Here is a 19688-nt window from a genome sequence, read left to right as displayed (position 1 = left end):
CAATTTTTTATCCAATGCAAATAGTAATTATAACCACTTTGTATCAATTTATATCCAATGTAAATATTAATTGTAACCACGTTGTACCAAAACTAAACAGTCTCATCATATACTTTTACTTACATTAAACCCATCCATATTTAATCGCTAGAGCTTAAATGGTGTAATGGTTGACAACGCAACTGCGTCTATTTCCCATGACAGGAAGCCTTGTGTTTAAAATACAAACTCTCTTGTGAGGATGTTGTTACTTGATAAAATGTACACACTCCTCTCTTGTGAGGATGTTGTTACTTGATAAAATGTACACACGCCTCTGAGGAGAGTTGATATGTCAACCACGTGTCAAAGTGTCGACACATAATATTATGTAAAAATCAAGGTATTTAGGTAATATTGTAGGAATCTCTTTCTTCCATGGTGCAAACGGTTTGGTGTTCGAGAGAGACTATTTTCATGCCCTTTTGCCTAGATATCTTGCCTTTAGCTTAGTGTTGCATGCCGAGATGATATGGCCTAGGCCTCACCCTAATCGGGTCACGCATCAGGTTTGATCGGGTATCTCTATGCACGCATCCACACATGTACACAGTTGTACATGAATAGGTTCAGGATGGACCTTGACCACATGTTAAGTCCAGACTCCAGCTCTGTTAAGTCCGAGACCCAATTCTACCTATTTAGGTCCTGGTCCCTGACCCCGCTTGGGTTAGGTTCCAGCAAGTGTCTAGGTTGTTGGATCTGGACCCGACTAGACTAGGTCCCCTTCTAGATTCCTCCCGCATTCGAGCGTACTGTGGCATCATCGATGATTATGTACTGCAGGTGCCGCTTCCTTTTGCTGAACGTAACATCCATCAATCCATCCGATTCGCTTGTCTTGAGCCTCACCCTCTCACCTCGTGTTCTCGGTCGCCTAACATGTTTGTGGCCGACTTCTCAGTCTTGCTATTCATTGTCCCCTGCACCAAATGCGGCCAATACACATCAAGCACATGCTGCCCCAATCTATTGTCATCTCCCCCACCAAGACTTGTGCCCTTCGAGAGAAAGAACTCAAGCACCAGCTTGTGCGCAATTGCACTACTGGCATCACCGAATGGGTCCCTGCGCCTCTGCAACACCCTCAAAGGTATCTGGTTTTCGAGAATCAACATGTCCCTGCGTATAAATGGAAGCACGTGTGTAGTATCGTTGGGACCGAATACCGGCCGGCCACTGGTAACAGGCCCTGTGGTACTGTTCCACAGGTTTCAGAGCACAGAGGTAGTCCTGGACTTGACACTTCGAGCGATTTAGGAAGTGGAGAAGGGCGCGTTGCTTGTTTCGCTCTATGGGTTAGAGGTGGGCCTGGGTGCGGTGGAAGGGACCGAGGGGGACGAGCTCGGGGGTGTAGGCTTACTTGTTAAGCTGGTATAGGCAGGTGGGAACCTTGTATATGCAATGCTTCTCCGAGAGCTCAAACTCAGAGCTGAGGTCAAGTGTTTTTAGGTTGTTCTCGAGGTCCACTACCCATTGATCTTCCTTGCTTTCCAAGCTTTACCTTTGCTAGAGGGCGAGAATGATTTTTCTCAATACCCATTATTTTTAGGTTTAATTTCACATTAGATCCAAGGTTTTAAAAGATATATTGAGGTATAAAAAAAATGTAGATTTTGTTTCTTCAAACAAATCTAAAAAGACATGCTTTTTCTAAATGCCATTCTCTCAAAGTTCTATCTCTTTCTCTCCCTGCACCCCTTCTCTCTCTCCATCTTTCTCATCTCTAACCCCTCTCTCTCTCTCCTCTCGTTTTCTCTCTCTTCATGTTTCCCATCTCTCTCCTCCCAAATACACACTAAGAACATGGAAAGAAAGAGAGGTATTTGAATTAACACACGAAGAGAAAGGTGTTGGGTGGTGAGAGGTTATCCAGAGGAGAGAGAAAGAGGTGTTTGGATAAACAGAGGAAGAGAGAGTGGTGTTTAAATAAATACGGAAGAAGAGAGATGCTTGGTGGTGAAAGGCTATCGGAGGAGAGAGAGAGCTATTTAGATAAATACGGGAAAAGAGAGAGAGATGGGTGTTTGGATAAATACGGGGGAGAGAGAGCGTAAAACATACAGCAAGCAAGAGAAAGAGAGAAGTTTGAGGTATATAAATGAAGAGAGAGAAGGGATTGGGTTAAGAAAGAGCATGTCTTTCTCAAATTTATTTAGGTTAAAAAATAAGTTTAAAGTGGCCAAGGAGTTGGAAGATAATTTTTGAAACTTTGGATTTATTAAGAAAAAAAAATCTAAAAATAAGAGATATATAGATATTCTCCCTTGATATTTTGTTTTGTTGGTGTGACCTCATATGGAGAAGTGATTTATATTACTCCTTTTGAGTAATCGGGCTTACGGTGTTTGGGAAAGCAAAAGGAAGTCCTTATGCGTTTGAGAAGACACCTTAAATTTCAAATGTATGTCCCAATCAAACGTGACTCATGAGTTTTTTTTGGTTGGGGGGACTATTGCTGCAATAATGGCCCTTGGGACCATAAAGAATAGTGAACATCACTAAGAAAAAAATTGGAACAATACAAATTTGGTTAGGAAGAGTATACAGTGAGAATATTTACTTTTTCTACCAGGTGGTCACAATTAATCTTTACTTTTAGATGTGAAATTGGGTAGTTGCATTTATTCTACAGACCAATCACAAAGTTCAAAAAGTATTGATGAAATATGCTAAAAGTACTAATAAGGTAGAGTTGGTAGGAGGAACACATATTAGATTACACAACTTTGAGGTTGGCTCCCATTTGGAAATAAGGAAACAATATAAACAACGACCTCTCATTGCAACAAAAACCAAAAAGTAAGGAAGAAGATTTTGGGGATGTAATCTACTCCTGAATCCTTCTTAGAAAATTCACTTCGCAGGATTGAACACATACAATTTAGTTTTTCATTCATTTGCCAAATGGAGCAAGTACACAGGTTGCTCCTCCATACGTATAATACGATTCAACCTCAAAAACAGAAAGGGTGCAGGTGCCATACGAGGATGCATCCTAGCTGTAGAGGTAAAGTGCACCTTCAAATTTTATCATGGTATATAATTTTGATATAAAATGTTCTTAGGATTATCTCAAAATCTATTTTTTTATCGAATTATAAAATTTTAAGTTTCAAAAATGGTTAAAATCAAGTAGATCTATAAACATATGAAAATGTTGAAAATGGACAGTGTAGATAATATGCTGTAAAATGTACTATTTCCGAGACGTTCATAGTCATACATCTCGATGTCCAAATGATCAATCAAAGGGTTTTTCAACATTAAAACTACCTTTTCCGATAAATTTTTGAGGTGCATCCATAATTCTACATTATAAAGTTGCATCCTTATATAAACTTTTTCTAAAAAAGAAAAGGCATATAGTAGCATAAACTTTTTCTAAAAAAGAAAAGGCATATAGTAGCATAACTCTGATTAGGGTCAAGGTATCATTCAAAGTTTTCCGTACTACTTCGCTAAACGAAAGAATTGGCATGCAGCAAGCCAAGTCGGAGAAAAAGCATAATATTCATCCTCACTTAGTAAAGGTCCTGTTTTTTTTTTTTTTTTTTTTGGTCGACTAATTCAATGAGGATATAGACCCTATCTGTTTTTCAAATAATTATTGGTTTTTTTGAAGCTGTCAATAAGATTAGGGTACAACATAGGACTGATGTATGAGGTGTGCTATCACCAAGACCTGAGCCCTTTTTTACTTCAAAAAGAGTTTATAGCATACTACCTATTTACTCCTTCGGGTAAAACCCAATCCAGGGGTACTTTAGAACTTCAAACTTTGCAAACGTAATCTCTTTGACTCTATTTACTCCTTCGGGTAAAACCCAATCCAGGGGTACTTTAGAACTTCAAACTTTACAAACGTAATCTTTGACTCTTAGACTATTTTAAAATAATAATAAGAATAAGAACCACAACAACAACAACAACAACAACAACAACAATAACAATAAAATCCAAATTACAATCTCAGTAGGCTTGAAAAAAAACTATCAAATTTGACCATTTTGAAGGGCGAGATGCAAGTATAAGAGAACTCAAAATCCAAAATTTTATTTTGAAAATATTCATCTAGTGATATTTAGGTGGTTCCCAAAATTAAAACATCTTTGTTGGAGGATATTGGATTTCCTTCAAAATATATATTTACCATTATAAAAAAATGTGTGTAGCAGAGTATTTGTTTCAAAAAAAGTATACAAAAAATTCATTATACAAAAAATTCATTTATCTTTTATAAACGGATGTCACAATCACTCTTACCCCTTATCTTTCAAAATCGGTGGCCAGAAAAATTTCATTGAGTTAATACAACTTTGCAAAAAAAAAAATTCTTCAACTTCGTGACTCATGCCAAACCATCCAAGTTGACATTTAATGAGTGGGAATAGTTGTGATATCCTTTTAATAAGACAAATGGTCTTTTGTAGACAATCTTTTTTTCTTTGATAAATAGAGAAGTTAAGAATAAACCATAAGAACAAATACAATGAGATCATTTACCTTTGATACAAGAAAATCAAAATTAGTCTTGACTATTGGATGTGTAATTGAGTGACTGCATTTTATTTCATTGACCAAGCTCAAAATCGAACCTACGCACTTACAGTTAAGTTTTTGCCAAGGGACAAAATGTAGTTTGTTTCCCATGGTAGATGAAGCAACATTTTTCAGTGGTACTTTTTATCCATGCATTGATAAATTAGGGAGACGGCCTTTCTATATAATCTTGTTGAATTTTCCTATGGGCCACAATTTCCTTTGATTTTTCTCAATGCCGCATAATGTTTCTTTGGCGTGGGCCCCGCCGCCCCTTCTATATAATCTTCTTGAATTTTTTCCTATGGGCCGCATCATTTTTCTTTGGCGTGGGCCCCGCTCTACTCTATGCATTTGATAAATTAGGGGGATGGCCCTTTTAATATAATCTTTTTTGAATTTTTTCCTATGGGGGCACATACCTTTTTTATAAAAATAAAAAATAAAATACTATAAGCTGTTTAATCAAGATCTATTGATTAAGAACTAACTTGTGACATTGTGACTCAAGTCATCTCAGCCATATACTCAGATCTAACGGCTGAGATCAAGGGTGGATCGCATAGAAAGCTCTCCCGGGACTAAATTGACCATATACTCCCATGCAACATATGGCTCACGATTTGAGATTTATTAGGATAAAATTTTCCTAGAGGAGAGATAAAGATACAGAGAGATAACCAATATTTACGCTACTAATTAATTTTATCAAGCCTCTTCTTGAATGCCACATGCCAAACCAGCATGTGCTTAGGAGAAAGAGAGGGGGACTTTTCGCATGTATTAAAAGATAATCCAAAGAGAGAGGTGGTATCTCCGCATCTCCTAATTTTTGGCAATGCAACGTGCCCACCCATCATGCGCTCAGGATAAAAGAATGGGGACTTTTCGCATGTATTAAAAGATAATATTGGAGATTATAAGAGATAAAGAGAGGTGGTCATGGGTTTTTTAACTTTCTATTTTTGGCACTCATTTATCAAGAGACCTAAATACTCTAAGTATTTCGAGCGGTTTTAAATTTCTCTCTTCTATTTTGAGACCTCTAGACCACTTGGACCATTATCAATCCAAATATATGATGAAATGACACATTTTAACAAATACATTTTCTTCTATGTTAACTTCTCCATTTCTCTCTCTCAAAAGACGTCTCTCTCTCAATTTCATCCTGTGGGTATGGATTTGCACTGTTTTTACAGTTTCGTGGAGGCCTGCAATTCCTTCCAAAAGGCTAAAAGAGGTGGCTTTGGTGTGTTTCACTGAAACCCAATTCATCCATGAAAAAATTGTAAAAGCTAGATCCGTAAACCTATTTTATGCATAACCTGCAAGCATGGCACTCCATGAAAATGACGTCTCTTTCTTCTATATCGTCAAATGCTTTTCGAGAATCATCAATTCTCTCAACTTGAATACATTGAAACCAATGCATTGGCTACGCAGACAAAAGACCCAAACCCAGTTTTTAAACAGAGAGAATGAACTCCTACACAGATCCTTGAACACTTTGATACATTCCTCACCACCATAAGCTCCAAGAAGGCAGTCCAAGAGAATATTATGCTGCTTTATCTCCTCAAAAACCTCAATAGCTTCAGTTATAAACCCACATCTACAATACATGCTCAGAAGAGCAGAAGAAAACCCATATGATAAACCCAGCTTTAAGCCCAAACAGTGAATCTGCTGCCCTTTGATAATTTCAGCCATATCAACAAGCTTTGGGTATTTGAGAGACACGGAGTTTTGAGAGAGAGAACTTGTTGTATGTTGGGGCTGCAATATGTGTGTGTGGGCATGAGGCATTTAAACGTGTAATATTTTTCTCACTCACAATTCAATACTTATCATTAAAAAAGGGAGGCTTTTTAGAGAGAGAGTATCGTTATCGAACGGCTACAAAGTCACCACCCACCTCCGACTCTTTTTTAAGAGATTTCAGGAGTAAGCCAAACGTTGGCTACAAAGTCACCACCCACTTCCGACTGTTTTTTTAAGAGATTTCAGGAGTAAGCCAAACGTTGGTTACAAAGTCACCACCCACTTCCGACTGTTTTTTTAAGAGATTTCAAGAGTAAGCCAAACGTTGGAGAACGGTCTCCTCCATCCCTCTTCTCGGTACACAGAAGATTACAGCTTTAACAGTCCTCCATCCCTCTTCTCGGTATACAGAAGATTACAGTAAGAAAGTATTGTTAGCGTCTCCTCCATCCCTCAGTGAGGAAGTATCGTTAGCGTCTCCTCCATCCCTCTTCTCGGTACACACAAGATTGCAGTGAGAAAGTATCGTTATCAAACTGCTAGAAAGTAACTACCCACTTCTCAGGATTACAGTTTCAGAGATTCCTCTATCCCTCTTCTCGTTACACATTTTTTTTTTTGTTGAGTTTAATTTACAATAACTTTGATATTGTGTTGGGCTCATAATCTAGATGTCCCAATTTTTTTTTGGTATTTTATATATTTTTTTTTCCTGAGTTTAATTTACAGCAATTTTGATATTGTGCTTTGTCATTCACGTGTATCTTGCTGTAAATTTTTTCCAATCTTAAATTTAATAGTCTGAATTTACCTTAAATTTAATAGTCTGAATTTATTTATTTATGAATTTCTCTTTCTTCATTTATTGCTCCTCATTTGCGATTCAGTGTTTGTTTTTACTGGTATTGTTGGCTATGGAATATTTTCTATCCGTAACTTCTTTTGCCATATTTTCTCTCTCTAGATTGTGTTTGGCTTACGTGATCATAGCGTACTCGGATAAATCCTCTGTTTAAGCTTTTGTAGGGAAAAGTTAAGGAGATAGAGATTCTAGAAGAATCATCCAAAGAATAGGAAGAAAGAGAAAATAAGTTTTAGGTTGTTGGAGAAGAGTTATCTTGACTTAGCATTCGCCTCAATATTAGATTCTCTCTGTAAGCCTCAATATTTTTTCTCTTTATAAGAGTACATACTTGAGCCGACGGTAAGTAACAGAAAATAAGGTAAATAATTCTCCTCTCTATTTTCTAATAAAATTATTAATAATAATAATAGTAATTTGTAAAGAGTGTCCAAAAAATTTCATGATCTTGATTATACACACTCCAATTCTATTGGAGCAAAGGCTTACATATCAATTGCATGTATTTATTTATTTTAATTCTTTTTACCTATAATTTAGAGACTTTTGATGTATTTTATTTGCATAATAATTTTCACTTAATTACATAATTATCCTATTCTTTAGTCTATTTAAGTTAGAAAATTTCATGATCTTGATTTTGTGAATTTTTTTTTTTTGTGATTATGCAATGCCATATTGTTTTGTTGAAAAATATCAAACATCATAGATAGACTCTCTATCTTGTGATAAGACATATTCATATATTTAATGAAAATTATTCTTATGCAAGATTTGACATAAAAATAGTTGTTGTCTTACTTTATTAATTTTTTGTTGCATCACAGCAGTGTGAACATAAACTGTTCGAGAAAAATTTTCTTTGAAGTTGCGACTCATTGAGAGTCGGCAAACCTATTGAGTTAACTAGCAGATAACCCTTTCTTAAATGCAATTAATTTTTTTTTTTTTTTTAACTTTTAGGTATTATCTAAAAATTTAAAATGGCATTTAAACAAGTCATGTCAGAATTATCCAAACTTGAAAAACTCAATGGGACCAATTTTTCTGTGTAGAAAAGAAAAATTGGATATATTCTTTTTCAAGATAGAGTAGATTATGTCCTAAAAACATAACCACAACCTAATGTCGCCTAATGTCAATGGTCAAGCCAGAAGGTGACTTGAAAAATAGTTAGAAGATGACAAGGTAGCTAGGACTACTATGTTGAGCTTTATAGAAGATGATTTAATTAGAGTCTAGGACTACTATGTTGAGCTTTTTGGAAGACGATTTAATTAGAGTCTTTGAGGATTACACCACAGCTCAAAGTATGATAGGCTGAAAAGTAAGGGACCAATTCTGATACCCATGTACAATTGTTAAAAAAATACAGTTATTGCATAATTAAAGAAACAGACTCAGTGACTGAGCATTTATTGAAAGTGCTCGCAAAGAACCTTACTATAGCTGGTAGCTGGGAATCCAGTTCCCGATCGTATGCAAAGGTCTATTGTCATTAACAGTCTACCTCCATCTTGGGAGTTTATTGTAATTGCATGAACTATTATGCACAAGGGATAACTATATTAAATCTTTCCTGAAGTTTTTCAACAAAGGATAATTATATTAAATCTTTCCTGAAGTTTTTCAACCCTAACAGGAACTAGGGTATTTCTTTTGAAAGAAATGGAGTTTTGAGAGAGACGGAGAGAGAAAAAGTTTAGTTAAAAGGATGGTATTTCACTATTTGTTTGGGTCGTACAAAAAAATATAACGGTTCGAATAATAGAAAAGATAGTGACCTTATTCTAATATTCTAAATATTTGGATCTCTTAATAAATAGTGCTAAAAAAAAAGGATGCCAAGAAGTTTCCCCTTTTTAAATGAAGTTTAAAGAGTATTTAAGAGCCAAGGAGACATAATCCAGTTAGTTTTCGAGATTTAGATACACTTTGGCGTCTCTATCTCCTGCACCTGCACCTGCACCTGCGCCGGCATATAATCGAGTTTGGTCCTTTCTCTCTCTAAAGAAACTTCTCTTCTCTCTATCTCTACATAGAGAGAGAAGACAAGGAAGCCATGGCTGGAGAGCAGCAACTCCATCAAAGCCCTTGATACTGCCAAGACTCAATGGTATCAGTTCACAGCCATTGTTATTGCAGGCATGGGTTTCTTCACAGAGGCCTATGTTCTCTTCTCCATCTCTTCGGTCACTAAGTTATTGGGCCGAATATATTACTATGATGAAGGCAGCCCGATCCTGGGGTCGCTCCCGCTGAATGTGACTGCTGCTGTCAATGGTGTCACCTTCTGCGGGAACCTCGTCGAGCAGCTCTTCTTTGGGTGGCTCGGTGACAAGATGGGTCCAAACCATGTCTACGGGATGACCCTCATGCTCATGGTGGTGTCCTCGATCGGGTCCGGCCTCTCCTTTGGGCCCTCCCCAAAGTCTGTCATCGCAACTCTGTGCTTTTTCAGATTTTGCTTGGCTTAAGCATCGGGGGAGACTACCCTTTGTCGGCAACCATCATGGCGGAATACGCCAACAAGAAGACAAGGGGGTCGTTCATTGCAGAAGTGTTTGCAATGCAGGGGTTTGGGATATTGGGAGGAGGGATGGTGGCAATCGTTGTGTCAGCGACATTCCGTGCCGTGTTTCCTGCACCAGCATTCGCCGTAGCAGGGCAAGCTTCAACGGTGGCACTGGCAGACTATGTGTCGAGGATCATACTGATGTTCGGGCCACTGCCAACGGCGCTCACATACTACTGGCGGATGAGGATGCCGGAGACGGCGCGGTACACAGCACTCGTCACCAAGGATGCAAATCAGGCAGCTGCCGATATGTCCAAGGTATGTATGCTTGCCTGAAAAGTTGCAGACCTACTGGTTTTAAACACATTTGATCATGTGAAGCGATTAGTATTTCAATCTTTCATCTTGTATAGTCTTTAGCATTGGCATCTTTGATGACAGAGTCTATGAGAGCTTGTATAGTATGTGAAGTTTATCGGCTTGTATAGAATTTAACAGTCCTTCCTCTGTTTAATACCGTGGAGTTACATCATCTATACTCATATGCATCTTTGATCTTGCATAGTAGTTATATTTGTAATCTGGTCTTGCATAATAGTTATACTGTATAATAGTTTTTGGCTCGGCCCAAGTCTGGCCTTGGCCCTATACAGGCTGCGTCGGGCAAAAAACAAATGAAAAAAAATAAAAGAAAAGAGCAAGAAAAAACTAGGGCCAGGCTGGATTGGGCTGGCATTGGTCCTAGCCCGGCCCTCGGGCCACAGTTTGTAGCCCCCCAGGTCAGACTACGCGGCCAATCCTATATCCAGGTGCACATTCTCTCTAATTTTCAAAATTTATCATAATTATTCAAACTTTTAACTTACAACTTTTCACTTTGTTTTTAAGTAATTTACGTTATTATAAAAGATTGGTTCTTTCCTTCTTCTCAAGATTAATCATATTAATAACATCTAATAATTAATAAAAAAATTTAGTTCTATAATGAAATAATCCAAAACGTAAAATGAATATTTAAAATATTAGGAAAGGAGTCCTACTATAACCTGTTTTACTACATTTTCTAATTGTGGATATTTTCAATTATTTTGAACTACGTCATGAAAAGATAATTGGAGTTTTCAAGTAGTCTTAAGAAAACTCATATATATATATATATATATATATATATATATTAATCTATTAATCATGGAAAGGACAAGAGTATTAGTTTTGAATTCTCTACATGATTCCTTCCTTTCTAAATTCTTAAATTCTCTCTTTCTCTCCCTAAATTTTAAAACACTATTTTCTTTTTCCTTTATTTATCGCCCCAATTGAGCTTAAATCTATTTCTTTTAACTCTACCAATGGCACGTTAAAGTAGGATTCCCTACAATGTAAAAAATCTTTTTGTTTCCAAAAAATAAATGTCAATGTTCAAATGAAATTCAGAAATAATTGGAACATATTAAATAAGACTAAATCAGGAGAATTAATTAAAAAGTGACAAATTAAAAATATATGACTGAAAAAATATCGTATAGAAAATTTAATCGACTAAAAAATAAATAAAAGAGTTAAATAAATTATTTTTTAAAAAATTGGTAACATGCAAAATACACATACAATTAGCTTGTTAATAAAGGAGGAACAAATTGGATAATAAATGCCGAATTATGCCTATTTTCTACGACTTATCTTAAAATCTCTCCACAAGAAGTTAGTAAATTTTGAATTCCTAGATCATCGCTCTCCTTATATTAGGATCCCTGTCGATAAGTATAACCTTATTTAATGTTTATCTTTATCTATAACTCCAACCAAATCCAAGATTATCTTTTGGAAAAATGTATAAACCCACCTCTAAATTTTTGTAAGTTGTATCGAATATTATCTAGATAGAAAATTTCTTGAGAATATTGAATAATTCAACTGTTTTCCTATACAAAAAGTAGTTAAAAATAAAATAAATAGATATATAAACTAATGAACCCTTATGCATCTCATTCTGCATAGTAATTAGTATTTGAATCTCTAATTTCATATAATTATTGGTATTAGTTATTATACAAAAATCATTATTTGATTCTTATTTTTTGATTATCTGATCCAGTATAGTTAACTAATTTCCAACCTCCAAATTTACAATGTTTAGCTTAATTTTTTATTTTATTTTTATTAACTTTTTATTTTCTTATTTAACTAATGCCAATTCTAAATAAGAGATTTGAAGACTTAGGAAATAGATGAGATGAGAAACATGGTTCCCCTACATTTTTGGAAGAGAGAAATTAGGATTTAGTTGAAGTACAATTGAAAAGTTTTTTTTTTAAAAAAAGGAAAAAAAAAGTTTATAGAGAATGGCAGATCATGGCTAAGTCAAGGATAGCACAAATACGAAATATGAAACAGACCGATCATTGGACCATGGGGGTTTTCTACAATCCATAAGGTTACATTACTTCTCCTTTGTTTCACTTTCCTCATCAATTCTAACTGCATATATATATGAAATTTTATGTTTTGTGGATTTCTTAGACTTTAATCCCAGAATCTAATTGCCTAGAAATTAGAACTGTGTACCTGATATTGTGCATGTGTCTGTATGTGTGTGTTATCAATGTCTTAAAGGTGCTCCAAGTTGAGATCAAGGCTGAGCCCAAGAAGCTTGCAGACACAAAGGCCAACTCCTTTAGTCTCTTTAGACTCGAATTTGCTCATCGACATGGACTCCATCTCTTTGCCACTGCCACCACATGGTTCCTCTTCGACAACGCATTCTACAGCCAAAACCTCTTCCAAAAGGATATCTTCTCGGCCAGAGGATGGATCTCCCCTTCCAAAACCATGAATGTTGTTGAGGAGGTCTTTGTTATAGCTCATTCCCAAACCCTCATTGCCCTTTGTTCCACTATTCCTGTTGGGTTTATGTGGCCTTTAAAGGCCTTATGAGTGCTTGTAAAATGAAATGATATAGTGGAACATGAACACAGTGGGAGTGTAGTCTTTCATTGACCACACTAAGCAAACAATGTTTGCAGATACCGGACTGTCCTTGACAATCTAGGCTAGTCAAATGGGAAAAACCCATATTACCTGGGCATAAAGAACAAACTAAGAAAGGTTCTAATGGGTTAGCCCTTTATGAGGTCGGAGAATATGTCCAGATGAGTGAGCCGAGGGACTGTGTGACTCTTGTGTGTGATGGTAGCCTACAGAGACGGGGTCAAAGCCTCATCCATGTGCCATCACACAACATGCATATCGATAGATCGTTCGGGAAAGCCAGAAATCCATCTTTTAGGGTGAAGAGTATGCATGTGCAAGAGATACTCCTATCCACCATAGGAGCTATGGTCGCATCATGTCTAGGGGAGGACCTGAAATCTACAGACTGAGATTGCGATCCCTTGGCTCATCGGCCGAATTTTGGTGACCCGCTAATGAGCCCCTACTTAGACTGTGGGTCATAGGAAACACTAGGTCGGTCTGATAAAGCAAGTGTGGTATGTACTCCACAGTTGATAGTGGAGTGCCCCATGATTATTGATTCCTAAACCATATAGATCATTTTCCCATCAAATTAATTTAATTTTGTTTATTTTATGATGAAAATTATTTTAATATTATTATTTGAATTTTTATGACCCCCTGGATATTTTATTTATAATTTTTAGATTTATAAAATTAAAGATATTGATTTTATAGTTATTTAAATATTCAAATAATATTCCAAAATCCTTTTTTAATTTTAAATATATAAAAATATAATGAGGGCCCATTGTGCACATGGGCCCACCATATTTTTAGAAGGTGAATGCGGTAAAATGATTTATGAAGGCTAAGCATATATTTTAAAATTAAATAGGATGATTTAAAAAAAGCCTAAGTCTATGAATATGGTTTTGAGAAAATCATATAGTCTTGCAAGGTCCATTAAGTCTTTATGAAAATCATTTTAAACTATCATACTATTATATAACTACTGCTTTTGGATGCATATATATATATACCAAGTCAAAAAAAATTTATTAAAAAGAAACACATTGTGTCTTGAAGGTATTTATAAAAGTGGGAGAAAAACTATCATCCAATTTTTTTAAAATACCTATATGCTTTTGACCCATGTTTTTTGTTATTTAGAATCCTTGATTACCTAGGACTTTGAACTATAGGGAATGTTGTAAGAATGTTATCATGTTGAGCTTCCTTGACATATATTGTATTGATTAGATAACTTAGTTTGTATGAATTTACTACCAAGATGCCTAGTGTGGTTGAACATTTGTGGTTCATGGTTTTACATATTGTGAAACCAATGGGTATTGAATTACATATTTCATGAAACTTGATATGTTACCTCATGATATATGCATAAGAATGTTGATAATGTATATGTTGTATGTACAATAATTGAGTGGGAGCTGCTACAATCCCACGTTTTTTTAGTTGCTTGGATATTCAGATATACAGGTGCAAGCTATCTCACAGATCCAAATGATGCGAAGTCTACATTTGGATATGTGTTCATTCTTAGAGGGGGTGCAGTTTCTTGGAAATCAAATAAGCAGAATGTGACAAAATTGTCCACCATGAAGGAAAAGTACGTGACGTGCTGTTTGGTGATCGAAGAGGCTGTATGGATTAAGAAATTTCTTAATCGACTTGACTTTCACCTCGTGCGTTGTGAGACAGTAAGAATTTTCTGTGACAGTACTATGACAATATGTGTGTCAAAGGAGCCATGATTCCAGAAGAACTCCAAGCATATAAAACCATGTTTTTATATCCTGAGGAATGAGGTGAGATTGAGAAAGATTGAGATTTAGATAAATTAAATATTCCAGTGGGAGCACCTGCTAGTATTTGACCTGTCAAATGGAACAAAAGACTATAATGTTGTTCACCCATGGAACCCAAATGTTTGGTACTAGATGTATAGCTACAAAAGGGAGCAGCTTATTTGAAGAACTCTTTTGAGCCCATTTACATAAGACCCCATGCGATGAGGATATTTGATGGTCTTTTCCGACAATAGGTCCATGATTCGCGATGCGATGTGAAAGATGAGCTACTACCATTTTTGGGATGAGATCCGAGCAGTAAAGAGAAAAATGGTTTGCCTTTATAAATCATTTTGTGAAAGGATTGATGGCGAAAGTCATGATTAATATGTTGAGAGAATAAGTAAAAATGTTTGAGAGAGATTGTAATTGGGAGAAAGAGATGGGAATGAGAAAAAGTGAGAAAAATGTAAGGCCTTAAAAGCCCAAGTGGGAGATGTTGGGTTTATGTGGCCTTTAAAGGCCTTATAAGTGCTTGTAAAATGAAATGATATAGTGGAACATGAACTCAATGGGAGTGTGGTCCCTCGTGGACCATATTAAGCCAATGATATTTGCAGATACCGGACTGTAATTGATGATCTAGGCCAGTCTGTTGGGAAAAACTCATATTACCTGGGCATAAAGAACAAACCGAGAAGGGTTCTAATGGGTTAGCCCTTGATGAGGTCGGAGAATATGCCCGGATGAGTGAGCCGAGGGACTCTGTGACTCTTGTATGTGATGTTAGCCTACAGAGACGGGACCAAAGCCTCACCCATGTGCCATCACACGGCATGCATATCGATAGATCGTTCGGGAAAGCCAAAAATCCACCTTTTAGAGTGAAGTGTATGCATGTACAAAAGATACCTCTATGCACCATAGGAGCTATGGTCGCATCAGGTCTAGGTGACATTGACTCGTCTCTAAGGGAGGACCTGAAATCCACAGACTGAGATTGCGATCCCTTGACTCATTGGCCGGACTTTGATGACCTGCTAATGAGCCCCTGCTTGGACTGTAGGTCATGAAAAACACTGGGTCGGGCTGATAAAGCAAGTGTGGTATGCAGTTTATAGTTGAAGGTGGCGTGCCCCATGATTGTTGATTCCTAAACCATATGGATCCTTTTCCCATCAAATTAATTTAATTATGTTTTTTTTATGATGAAAATTATTTTAAGATTATTATTTGAATTTTTATGAACCGCTGGATATTTTATTTATAATTTTTAGATTTTTAAAATTAAAGATATTGATTTTACAATTGTTTAAATATTCAAATTATATTCTAAAATATTTTTATTAATTTTAAATATATAAAAATATCATGGAGGTCCATGGTGCACATAAGCCCGTCATATTTTTAGAAGGTGGGGCCCACGAGTGCCTACCTTGTGTGGCACCCGGCCTTATTCTCTTTCCTATTTTTTTTGGTGATGTGGTATGTGGCCATATGGTTGGAAAATATTAACTTGATATATCTTTCAAAGATTTTGTGGAAAGATAGAGTAGACTTGTGCTATTTTATGATATGCACAATAGTTTGATTAGATTTAATTTCTATTCATAAGAAAATGGTTTAGGAAAGCGGGATAATAATGTTAATGGCCCATCTATGGAATGGATGGTTCAGATTTCTCACCCCACAAGTCACCCTTGATCGATGGTCTATGTTCAATCTCACAAGAAGAGGCAAGTCAAAAAAAACCCTAAGAAACCCTAATCTTATTCAAAGCCTATAAAAATGGATTGTCTTTAGCAAAAAATCTCTACATCTTATCTTTCTATCTCTCTCTTAAGAAAGTTTATCTCTCTAATATTTGATCTTTCTCTCCCACATTGTGAAAGAATTTAAGGGTTTAGGTTAAAGAGTTCTTCTCTCTTATCTCTCTTGGCTAAAGGTTTTAGGGTTTAGCAAAATGTGAATCCATCTCTCTCAAACTAGGTTGCTAAGAAAATTCACCTAGGGTTTAAGTTTGTGATCAAAAGGTTTCATGTTCCATTATTGTGACTTGGCCGAAATTTACTTTCTCGGTTTGAGATTGAAGCTAGATTGTTGATCCCGCGCCATCGGATGGTGGTGACTCGGTGTGAGGTGTAATAAACCCAGTTGAGATAATCTCGGGAACTCTTCCTTTTGTTTTTGCAATCTTATATTTTATTCTCAAGCATAGTGCATGGTTGTTTCAATGGCATCAAACTGTTAAGATCTTTTTTTTATTGTTATGTTGATTTTATTTTGAAATTTATCTTATTATAATAACGACCACTTGTAAATGATCTTTTGCCAAAAGAAAAGGGTGAAAAAAAAAAAAAAAAAAAAAAAAATTATTCCCCGATAAAAGATTACATAGGTCTTTCTTTTAGTTTCTGGCTACTGGTTGACTGTGGCCTTGATCGACAAGATGGGCCGCTTTGCCATATAAGTAATGGGATTCGTGATGATGAGCATCTTCATATTCGCTCTTGCCATACCTTACGAACATTGGACTCATAATAACCAAAATGGGTTCGTTGTAATGTATGCTTTCCCCTTCTTCTTCTAGAATTTCGGGCCAAATGCCACCACCTTTGTGGTTCCTGCCGAGATTTTTTCTGCTAGAATGAGGTCGACTTGTCATGGAATATCGGCGGCTTCAGGCAAGGCAGGGGCCATCGTTGGTGCATTTGGATTTTTATATGCGGCTCAGAACAAGAACAAAAAACTGGCTGATCCCGGTTACCCGGCTGGAGTTGGAATGAAGAATTCATTGATTGTGCTTGTTGTGATCAATCTCTTGGGAGCTTTGATCGGTCTTTTGGCACCAGAGCCAAAGGGGAAGTCGTTGGAGGAGATATCAGCCGAGAATCAAACCCATGTGGGACAGCAGCTGCACGACATGGAAGCTGGCCACCGAGAGTTGCTGTGATTGTGGTATTTGCATTTATGTACCAATGGTAAATGGCACATGGTACACCACAAGGTTATCTATTGCCGTTGCAGCTTCCTGACAATGGTGGTGGAGATTAACCACTGTTTTGAATGATGGGCAATTAGTTTGATGTCTTTAATATCAACTATCGGTTGTAAAGAATAGATATTGGATGCTTCGAAATGGAGTGCCTTTTTGTTCTTTTTGGGTAGTTCAGGGATAGGAATCGAACTTGAGATGTAGCATTGCTAAACGTCAACTGCTACATGCTCACTCCCACCCAAGCCCAATTTCGAAGTGGTGTGCCTTCTATTATGCATCATGGCGTACTTCCTCATGCTTTCCTATACCTGATAGGATGAATCCTCAAGTGGATGAATGCTCCATTTTTTTTCGCTTGAATAACAAAGTTTTTTTTGGGTTAGGTTAGGGATAGGATTTTTTAATTCATGTTATGTTAATGAAACTAAAACAACTGGGAAATAAACAGATAAATAGTTCGTCCTTTTGAATGTTGAAATAACAGTCGCATTGCTTAGGGACAAAGTTTGAGCAAAACAAGCAAAATAGATAAATTTGCTCAGTTCATCTTTTTTAATGTTGAATAACAATAGTGGAAGGATTTCACTTAAGGGCTTGGTTGGATGTGTCAATTAAAAACGAGCTCATTGCTCAAAAAGCAGTAGATTTGAAAAAATTTGGATCTTTCTCTGTTCTCTTACTTGTTTGGCAGTTTTCAAAAAGGTCCACTTTCTCATTCCCTCCCTTACTGTAGATTAGTAATAATAGTGTCCTCCTTACTATAGATTACTCATGAACAATGCTCTGCAATTCTCTCTATTCCTCCATACATTCATAAGTAGCTATTTCTCACCATCAATCAGTGATTTCTCCTCATCTTTCCCATTTTTCCTTCTTCCTGACTGTCACCCAAGGATTTTTGCCCTCTTGCAAAAATGTTTTGTCAATAAAGCAATTTTCATCATTCTCAATCTATGAATCCCATAACCCATGTCGACACCTTTTCCGAAATAAGCGATATTTTTATGATTTTCTTGATTCCCCCAACCTCACCTCACCCCTGCATTCCCACATTAGGCTCTCTAGTCTCTTAATTAGATCATTAAGCATTCTAAGTAGGGACATGCACCAAATTGGGATAGTTGAACAGGGTGGACTTTAACAAGGTGAGTGATTTTATTTTGTACATATAATGCAACCACAATAATAATACTAAACGCAAGAATTATGGTATTAGATAGCAAGAACAACCGGCTGAAGTATTAAATTGATATTACAAAAAAAAAAAGAAAAGAAAAAAAAGAAACCCACAATAAGTTTTAAAATAAAAAAAAATCCAAAAATATAAAATAGTGGCCCATCAAACTGTTGTGTTGTGTAGACCAATGATTCCATGCGGCTATCTTATAATAATATAATGAGCTACACATTCAAAACCATGTTACGAGCAACTCTTTGACCTTATTTTTTAATATATACTCAATTCACTAACAGGAATAATTTAAAACAACAAAATTTGAAGACATATAATGGAAATAATTTTTTTACCTAATGAATATAGGCCGTCCATTTGATGGGATTATTAGTTGGAAAAAGTTTATTTAGAGTTGAGGTTCTAAACAATCAAATTAGAGCGCACCTCAAAAACTTCATTAGGAAAGGTTGTTTTGGTGCCCAAATATCTTCAAATTGATCATCTTGACCGCAAGATGTATGGACATAAGAAAAAAATGGAATTCAAGTTTTGAAAATAGTGCATCTTGTAACATAATTTTGGACCGTCAATTTTTAAGATTATCATGTTTTCATAGATCTAATCTATCTGAACTATTTTTGAAGTTTTAAATTTTGTAATTAAAAAATAAAAAATATATTTTAAAACTATCACAAAGATTTCCAATATTGAAACCACATTTCTCAACACTATTTAAAGGTTTGCTTTACTTTGATTGTTTAGAGCCTCAGCTTTATATAAACCGCACCCTTATTAGATCTATGCGTTGGAGGGAGTCTTATTTTATGCCAATTTTTGTAGATGGCGATGAAAAATTCTGAAAAACAAAAAAATCAAATTTGAGTTCTTAACGGCTTAGACCTCAACACCTAACAAATGTATAGACCTCAACACCTAACAAATGTATTATGGGAGGGTATTTTGACCTTTTCCCAGGTACAAATTCAACTTTGTTTTGTTTTTGGTATTTGATTGTTGGCATGAAG

At 36.0% G+C, this 19688-nt stretch overlaps 1 pseudogene; it reads left to right on the top strand.

Annotated features, from left to right (window-relative positions):
* Positions 1–971: 971 nt before the first annotated feature.
* On the top strand, positions 972–18710 carry LOC18422791 (low affinity inorganic phosphate transporter 1-like; annotated as a pseudogene).
* The last annotated feature ends 978 nt before the right edge of the window (positions 18711–19688 follow it).

Source organism: Amborella trichopoda, chromosome 7, assembly GCF_054954075.1.
Source record: "Amborella trichopoda isolate Santa Cruz 75 chromosome 7, AtrichopodaSantaCruz75HAP2 v2.0, whole genome shotgun sequence".
In the NCBI taxonomy this organism is placed as follows: Eukaryota; Viridiplantae; Streptophyta; class Magnoliopsida; order Amborellales; family Amborellaceae; genus Amborella; species Amborella trichopoda.
Note: the sequence above shows the minus strand (reverse complement) of the source record. Positions and strands in the feature narration are given on the sequence as shown.